This window comes from Choloepus didactylus, chromosome 5 (genome assembly GCF_015220235.1).
Source record: "Choloepus didactylus isolate mChoDid1 chromosome 5, mChoDid1.pri, whole genome shotgun sequence".
NCBI classification, from domain to species: domain Eukaryota; kingdom Metazoa; phylum Chordata; class Mammalia; order Pilosa; family Megalonychidae; genus Choloepus; species Choloepus didactylus.
The window spans coordinates 96,103,167-96,111,063 of NC_051311.1; the positions used below are offsets into that span (position 1 = coordinate 96,103,167).

At 36.4% G+C, this 7,897-nt stretch overlaps 1 pseudogene; it reads left to right on the plus strand.

Annotated features, from left to right (window-relative positions):
* Nucleotides 1-1,062: 1,062 nt before the first annotated feature.
* Nucleotides 1,063-3,080, plus strand: LOC119534314 (annotated as a pseudogene).
* Nucleotides 3,081-7,897: the final 4,817 nt, after the last annotated feature.

A 7,897-nucleotide genomic window follows, 5' to 3' on the forward strand; every position in this document is an offset into this window, starting at 1 on the left:
TTCCTCAGGAAGCTAAGTATAGACTTACCATCTGATCTGGCAATCCTGCTTCTAGGTATATACTCAGAAGAATTGAAAGCACAGACTTGAACAGACGTTTGCACACTGATGTTCATAATGGCATTATTCACAATTGCCAAAAGATGGAAGCAACTCAAGTGTTCATCAACTGATGATTGGATAAACAAAAATGTGGTATATACAATTCAATGGAATATTATTCAGCCACAAAAAGGAATGATGTCCTGATGCATGCAACAACATGAATGAGACCTGAGAACATTATGTTGAGTGAAATAAGACAGACACAAAAGGACAAGTATTGTATGAGTGCACTGATATAAACTAAATGTAATTAGCAAACCCGTCAACTTAGAATCTAGAATCTGGGTTACCAGGGTGTTTTAGTTTGCTAAAGCTGCTGAAATGCAGATTCCATAAAATGGGTTGACTTTTACAATGGGGATTTATTAACTTACAAAGTTAGAGTTTCAAGGCTGAGAAAAATGTCCAAATCCAGGTATCATCAAGATGATACCTTCTTCCTGAAGACAGGCTGCCAGTCATGCCTTTATCACATGGCAAACACATGGTGGTGTCTCCTGATTTCTCCCTCCTCTTCTGGGTTTCGTTGCTTCCAGCTTTCCCCGCCCCCCCTCTCTGTTTCTGTGTGTCTCTCTCTGGGACTTTCTCTGAATTTCACTCCCTTATAAAGGATTCCAATAAGAGGATTAAGATCCATCTTGAATGAGGTGGTTCCCTTCTTAAGCTAAGATCCTACTTACCAAAGACCCTACTTACAATGGGTCCACACCTACAGGAATAGATTAATTTTAGGAACATAATTTTCTGGGGTCTATAAAGCCTCCAAATGGGATACATTGGGGTAGAGAGTGGGGAATTGATACTTAATTTGTACAAAAATTCTATTTAGGTTGATTGTAAATGTTTGGAATTGGATGGTGGTGATAGTAGCACATTACTGTGAGTGTAGTTAACAGCACTGACTTATATAGGTGGATGTGGTTAGAAGGGGAAACCTGAAGGAGCTCTGCTGACATCATGTCTCACCTGCTGATGAAACTCCTGCACTGGAAGATCAAGAAATGGAACCTAAAGTTGCAGCAGTGAAACCTAAAGCTACAGGGGACCTCAAATGTGAGCCTATCAGAAACCCAAAATGGAGATGTGTCTGAAGAAACTGCGGAAGCTGGAAAAATTAAAAAGTCCCTAAAACAGTCTATGAATGTGGGTTTGTTAGAAGCCCCAAATGGAGACAAGTCTAACAAAACAGTAAAAAATGTCAAAGTTAAAAAATCCCCAAAGAAATCTATTGTATTAACCAAAGGGGAAGCAGCAACACAGTTACCCAATTCAGAATCAAAAAAGGAGAAGGAGAAGAGAAAGATTGTAAAAAATGCTAGGCCTGATGCAAAAAAAGCAAAAACCAAAGATGAAGTGGAGTCTGAAGAAGATGCCAGAGCTCCTAAAGAAGCAGCAAAGAGTGTGAAGAAGCCAGATGATGAAAATGACAATGAAGTACCCAGCTTGCCCCTGGGACTGACAGGAGCTTTTGAGGTACTTGCTTCACATGCCTAACTAATCTTGTCAATGAAAACACTCTGAAGACGATAAAAGAAATGTGCTTTATGAACATGACTGAGATTCAACATAAAAGTGTCAGACCACATCTGGAAGGCAGAGATCTTCAAGGGGTTTCAAAAACAGGCAGTAGCATCCTGCTATGGACCTCATTGTTAAGTTCAAATTCATGCCTGGGAATGGAGCAAGAGTGTTTATTCTCTCATCTACTAGGGTGTGCTTAAGGAGCTAATGACTCGCCACGTCTACACATACAGGTTGATAATGGGAGCAGTAACAGATCTGTTGAAGCACAGGAACTTGCCAATGGGATCAACATCACTGTGGCCATGCCAGCTCAACTCCTGGACCATATGCAAAATACCCCAGGATTTATGTATAAAAACCTATAGTGTCTGGTTATTGATGAGGCTGATAGTATCTTGGATGTTGGGTTTGAAGAGGAATTAAAGCAAATTATTAAACTTCTGCCAATAAGCAGACAGACCATTTTCTTTTCCGCCACACAGACTTGAAAAGTTGAAGACCTGGCAAGAATTTCTCTGAAAAAGGAGCCATTGTATGTTGGTGTTGATGATGATAAAACTAATGCAACAGTGGATGGTCTTGTGCAGGGATTTCTTGTTTGTCCCTCTGATTGAGATTCCTTCTGCAATATACATTCCTTAAGAAGAACTGAAAGAAGAAAATGATGGTGTTCTTTTCATCCTGTAAGTCTGTTAAATACCACTATGAGTTGCTGAACTACACTGATTTGTTTGTCTTGGCCATTCATGGAGGATGGAAGCAAAATAAGTGGACAACCAACTTCTTCCAGTTCTGCAATGCAGATCCGGGATATTGTTGCGTACAGACGTGGCAGCTCCAGGGCTGGATATTCCTGAAGTCGACTGGATTGCTCAGTATGACCCTCCAGGTGACCCTAAGGAATATATTCACTGTGTGGGTAGAACAGCCAGAGGCCTAAATGGAAGAGACATGCCTTGCTCATCTTGTGTCAGAAGAATTCGGTTTCCGTTGTTACTTGAAGTAATCCAAGGTTCCATTAAGTGAATTTGAGTTTTCTTGGTCCAAAATTTCAGACATTCAGTCTCAGCTTGAGAAATTGGTTGTAAAGAACTACTTCCTTCTTAAATCAGCCCAGGAAGCACATAAGTCATACACATTCGAGCATCTGATTCCCATTATCTGAAACAAATCTGGAATGTTAGTAACTTAAATTGGCCTCAGGTTACTCTGTCATTCAGTTTCAAGGTGATGCCTTTTGTTGATCTGAATGTGAACAGCAATAAATGCAAACGGAAGGAGAAGAGGAGGTGGTGGATTCGGCTACCAGATAGCCAAGGAAATTGAGATGTCCAAAATCTTCAAAAACACTAGCGAGAAATCATCTGACAGCAGGCAGTTCTCTCACTGAAGACAGACCTTCCTTTCATCCTGAATAAGTTGGACCTAAAATGGATTTTTTTTTTCCTTGCTCTAACAAAGAAACTTATTTCCATGATTTGTACTGATCTAATAAGAGTATTAATTAATTTGGATTGCAAGTGCTGAGGACTCTTTATTTCCAGCAAATCTCTTTTCTATTTTTTGTATAGAAAACAGTTCAATTTTTCTTGGTTGCCCAAGGGCAAAACATGGGATATTTTTGTCTTTGTGGTGATGATACAATATTTTAATTTAAAAACTTTTTTCCCCCAGATTTTATGTCGTTAATAGGACTTTTTCTGTACTTTTCTTTCCTGGTGCCTAAAAATTTTTATTGTAAAGATGGCTATACTAACTCACTGGAAAAGGCAGGTGAGAAAGTGTACTGGGGAGTGGTGGTAAATGCAGAAAATAATCTTGGTTTATTTGTTGGTTTTGGTTGTTTCTTGTGCTTTCACAGCAGTTCTTGATCCTTCTTGGAAATGCTGCAGTATAAAAAGGAAGAGAGCTTTCGGAAATAACTTGGAAACACTTTAGATTAAAGGTGGTATCAATTTTTATATACTGCATGCTATTTGAATAAAGCACTCCTTGCAGTCTTTACATTTGGGGAGAAAATCTGGGCTTTTTGAGCCTAATTTAAATCAATATAGGTGTCATCTACTGTTCTATTTTGCTAACTTTGCAAAGACCCTTTTTAAAACAACAAAGATTGGGACATTCCTCATTCAAATTTGTTAATTTCAAGGTGGTTTGAATTTTGGTACTTCTTTTGACTTTGCAGAGTATTTAAACAGCAAAAACACATATCACCAGACTTGTAGCAAGGCCATCAAATAGTTGTTGCTCAGTGAACATTCATATTAGTGTTTTTGTGAGAAAAATGACCTCTTCCAGATCCATGAAACAAAAATAGATTGGCAGTGAAAGTTGAAAATGAAGGAAGAATTGAAAACCAGAAAGTAAGTAGAAGAGGCCTTTGCCCAAAAAAGCCATCACAAAATCCATGCTATAATACTATTGCTATTAACTTATTATCTAGTATTTCCTAAACTATATTTCTTCAAACACTAGATGGCCAAATAGGGGTCACAAAGAGATAGAGTTCTTATAATGTTTTTCCTTCTTGTAGATATACAGCAGTGCAGAAATATGTCTAGCTTTATTTAACTTGGTATGTCAAAAGTATCTTGAGCTAATCTCTTACCTCTTATTTTTGCTGAAGTCACCCAATGTGGGAAACTTTGTTCTATTAATTTGAAAATATTTTGGTGACAGATGCTTCATTTTGAAATTTAATCATTCCACAGTAACTTTCAAAGTGCCTATTCACAGAAATTGTTAGATGAAGAATTGAGTAAATAAATGTGTGGATATTGCATGGATGGATGGAAGAATAAATTTGTAAATAAATGAATAAAAATAATCCACAGGCCTAACACAATGAACATGAGTTAAATATAGTCATAGTAAGAATGAAATCAAGGCTGCTAAAATTAGATACTACCAGTAAGATGAAACAATATTTGCAAAAGTTATAGACAAGCCCTCCTAAATAATCCTTTTAATCTATATTAAACTTTTTGGAGGAAGCATCTTCCAAATTCCTTTCCCTTTTCCCTCCATCTTCCTCAAATACCCCCTTCCTCCCAGGTCCTCTGCTCTACTGTATTCCTATCATACAATGTTACAGCTGCATGCTAACTTTTCTGTGCCCTGCACAAATAACTTATAACCTCTAACATTAAGCAAGTGTTGGCTATGTACTAGGCACCCTTCCAAGCTCTCCACAGATACTATCTCATTTACCCCTGCACTCTGGGCCTTGGCTGTTATGAATAGCTCCATTTTATGAATGAGAACACTGAGGCTTAAGGAGTTAAGGACCTAATTCTAGGTTATGCAGTTAATAAATGAGAGAGCTAGATATCAGCCCAGATGTCTAACTGACTCATTCATACTTTGCACTACTCTCCTCTATTAATATTTTTTCCACATTAGAGGAGATTTCTCTTGTTTGTTTAAAGGCAAGAGCTTTTTCTTCCTGTTAGCTTATATGAGTTCCTTATTCATATTACCTCCTATAACAATGAATAAAATGAAACAGCATGTCTATATTGAAGCTCAGGGTATCATTGTGTAGCAATATAGAAATTGATGTTCATCGTAATGACTATGAGACGTTAAGGAAAAGATGAAATATGTTGAATATTATCTGTCTCAGAAGACAGAATAGTTTATAATACAATTAAACTATTCGTTATGGTTTAAGGTATCATGTTTAGGGCTTGAGGTAGATTGAATCACGTACCCCACAAAGACATATTGAAATTCTAACCCCCAGTCTTGTGGGCGTGAGCTCATTTGAAAATAGGTTCTTCGAAGAACCTATTAAAGATGAGGCCAAAATGAATCTGGGTTGGCCTTAATCTTGTATGACTGGAATCCCCATAAGCAAAGGAAATTTAGACTTGAAAGTAGGAGAAGGCACAGGAGGAGTCAGTCACAAGAGATCGATCACCATGTGATGGAGACAGAGGTTGATTGCCAGCAAGCCATCCCCAGAACACTACAAACTTCGGAGAAGGCACGATCTGCCATTACCTTGATTTTGGGCTTCTAACCTCCAAACTGTGAGCCAATAAATTCCTATTGTTTAAGCCAACTAGTCGGTGGCATTTTACTGTAAAACATGGTTCGAAAGGAGCAAATCCTCATCTAATCTGAAAACACTTTATTTAGTCAGAAACTCCACATATAGCCAGATGGTCAAAATAAATAATATTCTTTGAATTCTAGATAGCACAAGTTTTATCATATACTGCTGGAACAACTTATGTATCTAAACAGAGCTTTTCTATTTTAAAATTTATACTCAGCCACACTTTCTTGCTTCTTGCCATCTCTTGTTGGAATAATGATAAAATATAACACTATGTGAGTTACTTGATAAAGTGATTTAAAACTGCAACATGTTTCCAATAGAGCTCCAACTTCTGCCCGTGGCTGATGGTTGGAGATTAATGTCACAATTAGTATGCGGATGTTTGATATGCCAACCTCCTGGGTTCAAAGCACTTGTAAAATGGAATGGGCTCAGCTGGGCATTTTGTTGTCATAGATCAGAAAGGTAATATAAACAGACATCTGCTGGGTCTCTGTTGAGAAGAGGTTTGATGATAGGCCTTTCATGGAGTAATGCTATATTTATGTTAAAAAAAATGACTTTCAAATTGAAAATATTGTTTTCAGGAGGTAAATGTCTCATTTTGTAGACTATTACATGATCATCAGAAAGTCAAATTCTTTACATTCACAATTCATGCTCTGCGTGAGTTTAATAGATTGCAAACTGGAATTGAAACACAACTGAAATATACCATAGAACGGAATACATTAACAGTAGGAAATTCATCAAATCTTTCTTAGAAGTCCCCCACCCCAATTTTTTGTTAAAGAAGTCTCATGAACTGTTTGGAAAAAAAATTGCAAGCCCCAATAGGTTGGACCTAACTTGCAAGCTTAAGAAAGACTAAGTAAATGGTAGGTTTCATTCATTTAAAAACTACTTTTATAGCTATATTTAGCCAGGTTGTCTTATTTCTCTACGAAGCATGAGATGATGTGCTTAAATATATTTAGCAACTTGACTTCATGCTTTATAGCAAGAAGACAAAACTCTTAAGTATTGCTAGATTTGATGAGTTTATAAGCTTAAAAAAGGACAACAGAAAAATGTAAAAATATTACAATGATTTCCCTTAAGTCACACATACATGCACATGCCTGTGTGTATGCACACACACACACACACACACACACACACACACAATTTTATAATTAATGGAAAATACCAAATTCTTCATTTATCTAAATTTGAAAAATAGTGCATAATAAGTTCTTATATTTTGACTTCTCATAGCATGAGGGGATGAATATTCATTCAGAATCTTGGTATCAAAATCACAATTGCTGTACTTCATCAACAATGTCTTTACTGACTTTCAGCTGAACTCTATAATAAACAACTAATGGTGTTCTTACACGTCATTGAAGGAAACATATTTTTATATAAAGAAATTTTAAAATGTAAGAAACACAAAGGGAAGCAGAATACATTCAGTTTATAGAAAACTAATTATGGTTCCATATACAGTATTACCTGCTTATATTTATAGACATTAAAGGTCATAAATTCTCTAAGTTACATCACAGGTTTTGAAGTCTAAACATTTTCCAAAACTCTATGATGGGATGTTGATAGAACTTTGTATGTAATCTCTTGGAACGTTTCAGATAAGGGTCATGTATAGTAGAGTTGCTACCAAGTTACTGATACTTCAGTGAAAATATGAATTATGTTTCTAAAGTGATTGGTTATGTATGCAGTTTAGAGTCTGTTATTAAGGAGACAAAAGCTTCTTTTGAAAGATATTGGAGGCAATAGTTAAAAGGAATGTCAGGAACGTAGTGGTAAATTTTTTAATTATTGTAAAAAATCATAAAAAGTTATGAAACAAAAATTTTCAGGATATTAAAAGTTGATTCCTTTATTATGGGTTTTGCTGTGATAAGGACAGTACTTCTTGCAGCATAATTCTGATTTTATAAGCAGTGAGACAAAAGAAATTCTCCCAACACATTTCAGATTTCACATTTCTTATAAAATAGACTGATAAATTATTACAGGTCTTTTGAGGTGTGCTACAGTTCTTTATCTAATGCCTCAAAATCCATTTGACTTACATAACTGCTCATGTTCAGCAATGTCATCTCAAGCCTTTTAAGACATCTAGATGGTTCTCCATTTTCAGAGGCATAAGTCAGGCAGCTAAGGCAAGAGTGGTGTTGCTTTCTTTAAAATTTC